The sequence below is a fragment of the Parus major genome, chromosome 7 (genome assembly GCF_001522545.3).
Source record: "Parus major isolate Abel chromosome 7, Parus_major1.1, whole genome shotgun sequence".
NCBI lineage: Eukaryota > Metazoa > Chordata > Aves > Passeriformes > Paridae > Parus > Parus major.
Window position 1 is genome coordinate 4259538 of NC_031776.1, and position 12021 is coordinate 4271558.

Below are 12021 nucleotides of genomic sequence, written 5' to 3' on the forward strand. Positions count from 1 at the left end.
AGCCCTCTGAGTCATATACACCCCTGAGGGGGGAAAAAAGGAAAAAAAGGAAATCTTTCCTTGTCCTGAAGCCACCCAAGGTCCCCATAGGAGGGAGGTGAGCTCATGCTCAGGTTATCAAAGAAATGCTTCATACACTGTGTGAAAATACTTTTTTCCCTCACATTGGCTTCACAGACATTGCACAAACCCTGCCACCAGCCACTCCCAACCTGCAGGGAGCAGAGAGCCAAATACTCCTGTTCCACAGGCTGCTCCTTGGCTCTTTGAAGTCTCCTGCACCAAACATTCCCCTGTAATGCCACAGGGATTGGGGACATCCCAAAAGGGTAAGAGCATCAAGAAAATCCAGGTGCTCACAGGTGTAAGGGTAGCAAGGCTCTCCACTGAGGTATTTGCCAAGCTGGAATGGCTCCTGTGGATGGGATTGCAGTGCCCAGCAGGGCCAGAGCAGCCTTGGTCTCCCTCACTTGCTGAGTGCCTTGGGAATTTCCAGGCAACCCCCCTGCTTTGGCAGTGCATGAGGACAGAGGAGCACCAGGAATTGGGCTTTAAGGAGTGGGGGGGTCTCAGGAAATTGGGTGTTTCAGGTTTTCAGGAGGATCCCTGTGCACAGGGCTGCAGTGATACCATGCAAACCAATGCAGCAGGAAGGAGATAACCCACATAAGCTTAAACCCCCCAAATTCGGTGTCACAGCTGGTGTGAATGGATATGGCAGCATCTCCATAGCTGTGCCTCTCAATTTACCAAGCACAGCTCAACAACCTTGGCAAAAGGTATTTTTCACCTTGATGTGGGCCAGTTCTGGAGCTGCATGGAGTTAAACTGATTGTGGGCAGTTTAGGATCCAGCCCCTCTGCAATTATATAACTTTGAACACTTGGTCAAATTTCAGATTTAGCTAATAAACTTGTTTGTGCCTGACCTTAAAAGCAAGTCTTGGTTGGATTCCAGCAATATCTGACAGGTAGATTTTTGTTGCTTCATTTTTGTTTGGTTTTTTTATTTGTTTGGGCTGGGGGGAGGGAGTTTGTTTGTTTGCTTGTGGTTTTTTTGAAAGAACAAGCAAACTCTCCTAAGACTGAGGACACCACTCATCAAACACCCCCTTATCATGAACTGGAAACAGATTCATCACTCTCCCTTTAGGACAAATGTACTTACATTCCTCCTACACTCCCTGTCTTTGCCAAAGATTACAAAGCACCACAACATATAAGCTGGGCCTCAGAGAGCTCCTTCCCAGCTCTGGAGGAAGGATCAGGGATGTTGCTACTGCAGAAGTGATGTTGCTTGGCTTGGGTAAAGCACATAAAGGCTGCTAGCAGCACTGCAAACACGGCATCTGGAGCCTGGGGATGAGCATTGCCCTCCACCCTCGTGCCTCCCCACTGGCACAATTATCCTTTCAAAGCAGAGGATGAGCACAAAGATCTCTGTCCCCTGGGCAGGTGCAATGCATGGCTGCTCTGAGACACAGAGAGAACTGGCACATCTTTGAATCCTGCAGCATTTTCCCTGTGTCAGTGTCAAACCCACTCCCTCAAAAGCTGTTGGGGGAAAGCAGAACAAAACAATTCTCAGAGTAGCTGCTGATTCAAGACAGTCTGCTATTGCCTCACCCACAAAACTTTGTATTCCCAAGTGTTCCCAAGCCACCTCTCACCCTGGTGGTCCCTGCCACTTCTTTCTACTTCTGCTTTACCTCACTCCCTGCCTCAGTCACCCACTTGTTTCTGTCTCCGTGCTGCCACTTTTGGGGAACAAGAGTGGTAGATTTTACTTGGGATCATTTCACAAATCCAGTGTACAGCAGCACAGCAAGGGGAAGGCAAAATGCAGTGTGAGGGGGAAGGCAAAACCAGCTTAACACAAGGAAACCTGAACCCTCCTTCAGCTCACAGGGAGGAAGTCCAGGACCTCCCAAGAACAACCCCATCCCCAGTATTTGGACATTCTAGATGCTAAGAATGCCAGCAGAAAGGAAAAGAGAGAATAAAGTTCTTCTTCATGTATCCCTCAACTTCAGAGGCACAAAAGCAATTTGTTTTTGCCACCCTATTTTCTGAACAGGACAACTTGCAACTACCCTCCACCCCCAGATGTCCTGCCATGCCTTCACTTTCCCCAGAGGGTGAAAGATGACAAATTTGGCCAAAAAAAGTACAATAAATCCTCTAATGACTGGCCACCCTTGAAGTCTGGGTATGACAGTACACTGCTCTGCTTGCTCTGTGTCAAGGAAGGCAGACAGAAATGGAGGAGGCCCTATAGAAATAGAGGCAGCACTAAAACTCCTAAGCCTTAAGAAGGGAAAAGAGCAGGACTGTGAGGAGCCATTTAACTCCATCTCCTCATGGCTGGGGAATTTCTTGCTAGCAGGACACGTGTCAGGCAGCCCTTGTGGAGAGCTCGTTTTGCAGCAGTTGCAATTTGCTGCAGCATTTGCAGCGTTCGCAGGAGGTAATCAAATCCACTGGTAGTATTTTGCTTTCCATAAATCCCTTTGGAGCCAGGCCCATAAATAGTTACACTGTAGTGTAGAGCTGCATACAAGGCAAGAGCAAATGTTCCACGTTAATGACTGCTGGCCATAATCACACCCGGGAGTCGATCATATTTCCACCGTTTTGTCAAGTTTTATTATAGATCCCTCTCTTTAAGGATACCCCTAAGTGGTGAGGGGGAGACCACAGTGGTGCCAAACAGCTTCCTCACAGGGGACACACAAAGCAATCCTTAACTGCAGGGGTTTCCCCTGTTCCCAGAAGAGTTTTGGAACAGTTTTCTCTGTAAATGGGGTGCTCCACCTCCATCCCGATACTCCCAGTAGTGGGCAGGAGGGGATGGATCAGATTTTTATGAGTGGCTGAAAAAAACCAAAAAGAGACACACCTCCAGAAATAAACTTCAAGAAAATCACCATGAAATACAAACTTTGGGTGGAAGTATATCCTACATCCAGGGATACCCTTGCTGGGAATTCCTAGCTCATTTATCACCATGGGAAAGAGAACAAACCCCACCTGGGTGACAGCTACAGCAGAGGGGCAATTAGGTGACAGCCACACCCAGATACAGCACAGCAGTTCCCAAAACTGGGCTCACACCTCATTAGACTGCAGTGCTTAATATTTGCAAGCCTGACAAATTCATCTGCAAGAAGGCAGGCTCCAGACCAGAAGCAGGAAGCTGCCAGTGGAAGCTTTTGGAAACCCCTGGTGGTTCATCATCACAGGGGATAAACTCCAATTGGTGTTTATACCCCTTAAGGATGGGAAATATCCCATTCCAGCAGGGCTGACCCTGTGCTTTACAAGCACATGGAGACTACAGTCTGATGTAGGGATCCCAAATGCCTACACATCAATCTGGGGTTTGGGAGAGCACACAGACCCTTCTTAAAACAGATCATCTTTCATCCATCCTTCCTTCTCTTTTATTATATTCACTATGCCAGCTCCCTGGCTGTCAGCAGCTGTAATCTCATTGACTTTTTCCAATAGTCACTTAGCCTTCCACTGAACATTCAAGTGTGGAATTACTACCTTGTGAACCCCAGGAGAATGATATTAGCACTTACTCCCTGTACTCCAGATTTGGGACAGGTGGTGCCAGCAAGGGGGAAATAGACTTTCTCTGTAATAATAGAAATATAGTTTGACATCCTTTCCTTGCTTCTCATGGTTTAAATATGATAGGCATTTTACTAAGAGAGGGCCTGATTTAGGACTCTCCCCAGCTGCAGTTTTCCCAAAACCTATAAGGAAGACAGTAATTTTCCTACAAATTTCCCTCCTGCTTTCTATTTTTTGCTGGAATTAGAGTAAAATAAAAATAAAATAAAATAAATTAAAATAAAACAAAAACAAACAAAAAACCCCCCAAAACAACCAACCAAATATCACTGAGAAAACACAGAAATATGGACAAGCAAGGCAAATACTAGAGCCTCACCTTCTTAGGAAACCAGGCCAAGAAGAGTGAATCACATTACTCAGAGTATGGAGGTTGCAGCCAAAGTATTCAGTCAGAAAATAGATTAGATGTACCTGAACAAAACCCTTTAACAATCCACATGCAGCTAGGATATTCCTTAGAGAAATGATGGATAAGTTCCCCAATGAATTGCACCATTTGGAAAAAAGAAAACCTTACTACACTACTGGCCTTGAATTGTAAATGGTCCATGCTGTGCCCATGCAGAGATGAGTCCTTTAATAATTTCAGCTGATGGAAGTTTCACATGCCATCTTGCCACCATTTGTGGTCTGAGAGGAAGGTCACAGAATCCCAGGATGGTCTGGGTTGGAAGGGATCTTAAAGTTTCTCTTGCTCCAGCCCCCTGCTTTAGTCAGGGGCTCCTTTCACTAGACCAGGTTGCTCAAAAGCCCCATCCAGACACATCATTTCCACATGAGGTACTGTCTCCTCTGTGCAATCAGCTCAAGACAGTGCCCCCACAGCACTTTCAAAGGCAACTTTGAGAACTCCACTAGGAATTAGGAGAAAGCCTCCATCCACTTCGGGTGGCTGGAGGTTTATCCCACTAAAGGTTAGGCTCAAGCTTGTAACATCTCTAGGTAACACTCTGATAATTCTCCAAACATTATCATTTCATCAAAAGGAAAGAAACTCAGAGAAGAGGTCTGGAGTTTGAAAGGTACCCAGATGAGACAGCCTTGCCTTGGACTCAGCAGAAAAGTGATTCAGCAGACAAATCTCCTTCCTCTGCCTGCAAATGAGCAGAAGAGCCAAGCTGGGAATCTTCCTATGAGTTATTTGGCTGTTCTCTGCTATGGTTTTCTCTCATTTCTTTTGCTCATTTTCCAGATCTCTGATGATAATTTCCCATTATTTCTGGACATAGCACATCACAAAGAAACCCCAATTAGAGCAGGAAATCTCAAGATGCTTCTTTTGCATTTGTCACACTGCAAAGAGTAACATTTCTACTACACTTAGAAAATGCTGCTGAGGAAGAAATCAGTACCTAAAACTCCAAATACAGAAATATAGTACAAAGCAGTGCAAAATTAATACTATGACTCCAATATTATGCCCTTTTGAGTCTTGTGAAAGAGAGTCTGGGAAACAAAAACTCTTCATAGAAGTGCTTCATTTCCCAAATGAAGAAATGTGTGAATCATTTCTCATCTGATTAACCAATTACCATCATGCTCTGCCATTGATTATTGCCTGTACTTCAGAGTCAGGAAAGTACTACCATGGCAAGAAGATGAGCCCTGGCTGGATTCACAGTGATCAGGAAGAATGTACCACATCTCTGATAGCTGCCAGCCCTGTAGAACTTTAGCCAGCCCTTTAGAACTCTTCTCTCCTTGCCTCTTGTGGGAATTCCAAGCACAGAAATGAAATACAGGGTCCCCTGTAAATCCCTGAGACCTTGGAAAAGGCTTCTGCCTTTAAATACTGATTTAAATAATGATTTAGGGATCATGGACAAGAATGTGGGTTTGTAGATTAAGCTAGGTAGCAGAAAGTTTTAAGGTTTTAAAGTGAAGATATAGAAGTAGTTATAAAGGTAAAAAGAAGTTTTAAAGTGTAGCAAATAGTTTTGTGTGTCATTATAAGATTACTTAAGAAAATCCACACTGCAGCATAGACGTATAAGACAAAAAAATTAACTTTTGGTGTGAAAGTAGGAACATTCTTTTGTGGCAGTAGTATATTGGCTATATAACCTTTTAGATACTTGTAACCTGTGGTCTTGTGACCACTGGCCATGAACACCTGGCAAACACAGTGAAGATGTTCTCACTCCTTCATGAGACTGTAGAAGAAGAAGAAATCACACTTTAAGATGTCTCCCAGTGGTTCCATCTCTCTCAAAACCCTGATAGGCTCTGGCCAGACCTGCCAGTTCAGCTAGAGGTGGGAAAGCTGGGCAGAAAAGCTCACTGCTGCCAGCCCTGGAAGCTTGCAGGAGAGGTGTGGTGGGAAGGGAGGTAACAGGGAACCAGGCTATTTGTTTGGATGTCATTTGCACACATGCAGGCCACGCTGTATGAACCCCAAGGAATGCAGAGCCCACCAGCACAGAAACTGTCACTGGCTCCTTAAAAGGAGCATGAAAGTTTGAGATGATTTACTTAACTGCTGCAAACGTCATTCATCTTCGTGGAATCTAAGTTATGATTAAAGTACCAAAAAGACTGACCAAGACTCTCAGCTGTTAAAAACAGCAAGGATCTCTTGGCTACCTGTTCTACATCAGGCCTGACACCCCAAGAGCCCCATAGCTGCTGGCCACATTCTCTTCAGCTCCAGCTAAATCACTGGACACAACCTTAAGATATGACACAGGGCTGGAAGCCTTGCATGGGCACAAATTTAGGGCTGGGAGAAAAGACAACACACAAAAATCCACCTGGCAGATTGCAGTGGCCATAGAAAGGTGAGAAGCCCCATCCTCCAGCTGGGATTAAATGTATTAAGAATTGAAGAATTTTCAAACCCTAGAACAGAGAACTGAAAAACAAACTGAAATGTGATCTTAAAGTGAACTTGAAGTAATGAAATTCCCCATATCTTTGCTTTCCAAAGTGGTTCAGCAACTTCTTTTGTCTCATGGAATGGGGATTCAGACCCCATGATCTGGCCACTGTGCAGATTTGAATTTCCCTCAAAACTCAGAACAGAAAAAGTTGTTCCAGACCCTTGTTTAACTGTTCCCATCAATCCAGCATCCCAATATTTGCAGACAATACCATTCCAAGGTACTGGGTACCAAAATTCTGTGTTTACAGGTTTTCCTAGCTCACCCTTGGACCCCTTTACCAGCCTGCCTGCTGTATTTGTGTCTGCTTGTGACCTCCTCTTACCACTGGTTCCCATTAGCATCTTTTCCTCCTTAGGTTAAATCCTGATCATGCAACACAGAGTGTACACCATAGAACATGTCCTCGTGGTTCCAGAGACAGTATTAGAAACAGACTGAGCCATCACTTGCTCTTTAGAAATCCATCTCTAGTAACTGATTTTCAAAATGAAGTGAGCTGAGACACCTTGATTTGGAGGATATTCACCTTAAAAATCAGTGAAAGGAGGCCACAGGGTGGTTTGTTTTGTTTTTAAGAGGAGATTGTGCATCATTTTCTGAAAACCCAAGACAAAGTCTCTCAAAATCACTGAAATCCTTGTCCAATAAACAATTACCATCCTCATTACTGAGCAAAGCAATGAGGAAACAGGGAAAATGGAAAGCTTTTTTTCTCCTGACAGGGAAAGCAGATCTGCATCAGAGCGAACAGAAACCCTCAGCTGCTAAAGCTGCCAACAACACATTCCTCTGGCAGATATCTTCTCCCAGGAGCTGCCCCTGCCACTTTGTGCTGTTTTCCTCAGCTGTTTGATCCCTCTGCAGCAAACACACTGCTCCTCTCCTCCCAGCAGCAGAGTTGATCATGTTTGGTTTTTTTTAATTATTACTAAAATTAGAAAAACACTAGAAAAATAGTAAAATAAAATTATGAAAACACTTCACAGAAATCTGTGTAAAAATTGCAAGTGTCCTTTCAAAGGGATAGATAAAAATTCTGTCACCATCATGGCAACAAAAGGGAACTGCAAGAAGGTTACAAAACAGAAAAGGAAAAGAAAAAAACAGAAAAGAAGAAGGTGATGCAAAGAGAAAATGAAAGAGACTTTCAGCTTAGGAAGAGGGAGAAGAGAGGCACTGGCAGGAGGCTGCTAACATTACAATACTTCCCATCCTTTGGAAAACACATCCAGTAAGGGAAAGGTTAGATAGCCACAGCCACATTCCCAGATGCCTTGATTCTCACATCCCCCAATTATCTCAATATGATTTTACTGTAATAAGAAACCTGCACACTCATTGCAGGGACCAGCATTGAAACTAGAAGACCTTATCTTTTGAAAACTGTTGTACAAATACTAAGTCCCCAAATGCCTGCAATTTAAATCTAACAATCTCCTTTTTCCCTGCCAACTCACTTAAACACAACAAGAATTAATAAAAGAACTTAACCAGTCGTTACCTGTATGTAACATTCACAAATAAAAATGAGCACAGATGGAACAATTTCACAAATTATTCTGAAGGAGATGCACTGGCTTGCATTCACTGCAGCATAATTAATTTAAAGAAGTCATGACATTGGGTTTTGTATTGACAGCTCCTGCAGGGCAGCATAACCTTTCAGGAGCCAATCCCCCACCTATTTTAGAGCCCCCAAAACTACAGAAGTGAAGCTGCCCTTCCACTGTACTTAAAACACTGTGGCTTAAAACTCTCTTTGCTATAAACAATCCCCTAAATCAGTTTTGGCACTTAGGGTCCAGCTGGACTTACTGGATTTAATATTTCTCAAGCAGGAAGGTAGAGGTAATTTTCTAAGCAAAGTGTTAAAAACCTGCACATACACACAGAGCAACCCACATGAGCTTAATGGAGCTGCTTGGGATGATGAGTTTGGGAAAAAATATTCATTAACAATACCAGGCATTTCTGAACTACCTTTGGGAGTAACAGTCTTCTAAAATATGTCATCAGCCTCTTGGTGGCAGCTCTGAAGCATCTCATGTTACAAATATCTGACTCTGACAGAAGTTTAACAAGCAGGAGAAAAGCTCTCAGAGCTAGATATTCAAACAGAAGGGGCTGACATATAAAGCCTTGGTTATATTGCACTCCAAGAGATCACCAAACAGCAGATTACAGGTGTCTCCTATGAAATGGCAGCTTTAGAGACAGTAACTGCAAGGGCTGCAGGCTGAGACAGAGGCAGCTTGCACTGGCTGCCAAACTCCAAGCACAAACAGAGCTTTTGTAGGGTGTTCAAGGTGTTCAGTCACTCCCTGCAGCCAGAGTTCCTCCCAGGGGGTCCTTTATCCCTTGTGTTCTGACATCTTGCCCAATCCCACAGGATTTCCACCTCCTGTATCCTTTTAGGAGTCACTGTGTAACTCCTAAAAACCTCTGATCTCATAGGTCACACAAGTAGCAAAGTGACATTCTTGAGCTTTACCGTGTTGCCTGCCTACAGCTAAATTGGGAGTGCAGTGGCAGCAGTCTATTTAGAGCTAGCATAGCTTGACAGACCCTGAAGGAGAGACATTTCTTACATGTACATCACTGCTCCCCAAAAAACAGGCTTGCACTGAGGAGCAGCTCCACTGGGAAGATTTTGCAGTGCTCCACCAGGTTTGTTTTCACACACACACAGTGAGCACACAAGCATTAAGAGCACAGCACAAGTGGCCAAGCTCCATCACTGCTAGTTTTAAGCAGCTTGGCCAGGTTCATCCATTGTGTTGCTGGCTGCAGTGAGACCTTTGTGCCTTCTTGAAAAAAAAGGAAGCTCACTGTGTGCTCTCTCACCTTGGACTGCAGCATGACTGGTTGCTGAGTCTCCTTTCTCCCACTAAAAGCATTAAGGGACCCACATTGTCATCTTGTAACATTTTTAAAAGGAGGCTCTTTGCCCCTGACTGGTTGAGAGAAGTGCAAGAACAGCCTGCCAGGATGCCACAGCTGGGAGTGCCACAAGGAACACTGCCACCAGACACAATAACCTCAAACTCCTAAACCTCCAGCCCAAACTGTCAGCTCCACCTTTCCATGCCAGTTCTCTAAATACAGACACTTTTTTTACACAGGATGCTTAGAAACATTATCATAGTGATTCATGAGAAAAGGGAGCTCACCAAATGCTTTGTGTTCATTTGTGTCCTCTCAGACAACTGTGGTACAGATACATTCTTGATATTTGTGGGGACCTCTGTCAGGGCTTAATAAGCCTTGACAGTGCTACTTACATTCTTGAAACAGCTTTCTGAGATATTTATAATGGGAATGATTATAAGATAATGTAGTTATGGGCTCCTCTCCCCAAAGACAATATGGATAAGATTCAAAATGCACAAATACACAGGTTTCATATATCCAAAGTACTTACTGCTAAACATGGAAATAGCTGAAAAAAAATTGGCTCCTACAGCTTCATTCTTGCTGGGCCATCTCAAGGTTTGTATAAGAATGAGCTACACAGCACTTAAATTCTAACACAACAGCAAGAATTGTGCAGATAATTACAAAACTCCAAAATTAAACACATTTTGGAGTGTCTGGGCTTTTAGCAGTACGTAAGCAAATGCAGACTGTGTGCTTGACAAAGACAGGATACCAGTGACATAGACAGAGAACACATGATCTCAGAGAATGATGCTCATATCTCCAAGCTCTGTGTCTTGAAAGCCATCCTCATTGACAAGTCTTACTAATGACTGAAGGGAAAATGAAGTCTAGATTGTGAAAGCACCAGATTTCCTAAAAACAGATACGACCTTTGAGTTTTGTTAGACTTCAAGTCCAGCTGATCCCTAACAGAAATCAGCAAAACTTAAATTATATCACATTAAGCCAGTTAGTCCTTTAGTTCCTGGTCTGACTCAAGACCTGAAGCACTTCATGTCAGAAGCAAGAGGGAGAAGTAAAAAAAGCCAAGGGAAAAGAGGCTGATGCCCCATAAGTGACAGTGAAACCCTCCAGGTTTCATTGGCAATGCAGGTGTGTGGGGGGTCTGGGCCAGATACTGAGCTGGCTTTCAATGCCCTTTCCAAGCCTGAAGTCACTTCATCTCCTAGCAGATTAAAATGGGATCCAAGAAAGACAGATCATTCTAAATGGCAGTAATTTAAATCCTCTGCTGCATGCTCCAGTGAAAAGAGAGGAAGGAAAAGGCAAGGGAACCTCTGCAGCCCAGGCTGTGGAGCTCTGAAGACACAGGAATCCCAATTGCCCAAAGCAGCACCAAGGGAATTTTATCCTGTGCAGTGTAAGAGGGCATGCAGAATTTAACATCTTATCCAGTGCTTAAAAAATGGTTATGTTTCAAACTACACAGCACCCTCCTTGGTGGAGAGTCCTGCCTGCTGGGATTTGATGCAGACATTCTTCCTCCATCTCCCTCTGTTCATGCATGCTGTTGTCACATTTAGCCAGGCACTCTCATTTTAGAGCCTGGTTGCTCAGTGATCTATAAACTGGTGCTCATGCCGAGAAAACTGAAGTGAAACTGAAGTGAAACTGAGGTGCCAAGAAAATGGCTGGAAGCTTTACAGGACAGTGAGAGCAAACTGCAGTTGGGTGACACTTCCTACCACAGGAAACGATGGCATGAGGATTGTGAGCTGCCCAAAGGTGAGGCTGAAGGGAGCCCCCAAGCCATCTGGGCATGGCTGAGAAGCAGACACACCTTCAGGAAGCTGCTCCCACCACAGACAGCCCTCCTGGGGCAAGGCAGGGACTGCCAGACGCTCCCCAGCTCTCCAGGGAACTCCTTGTATGTGCTGCTGCCAGTTGCTGGGGGACGCTGACATCGTCGGGGACGGAATTAGAAAACCTTGACCAGAAGGACAACGTGGCACAAGTGCTAAGTCAGCCATGTGCTATATGTGGCTCACCAGTTGGTGCCTTCTTTCCCCTTCTTTAGATGCTCATTCCTTTGCCTGCTCCTTCAGCAAGGTTTGACTTCAGCCTGCACTGCCCTGAGACTGCTAGGTGCTGCATTCAGGCTAGCAACACCTTACACAGCACCCAAAGGAGCCAAGAGACAAGTCTTCCCTTGAGCCAACAGAGCCTTTCATTTGTCCATGCAATCCAATCTTTGGGCCATTATATAAAGCTGTGCCCAGTGTTTACCCATCATTGCCCTATTTCCCACCACCTGCAGATCCCATGGGGATCCTGGCTGCCCTGCAGGCAGCTCCACATCTCCTCCCATGCCCTGCCCTGCTCCCAGACCACCTTCCTGACATGGTCCTAAGACCAAGACCCATAAAACCTGCTGACCAGGCAGTTTTTTGGGCTTGACTCTCTTCTACACAAGTTCCTACAGCTTATCAGGATGTTCTGCAGCTCTGAGAATCCTGAACAGCAAAAGGCTTTGCTATTTTCTTGGAAGTGTCTGTGATCACTGAAAAGCCAACTCATTAGCAGATTAATTAGGCACTCTGTGGCACAGAGCCAGC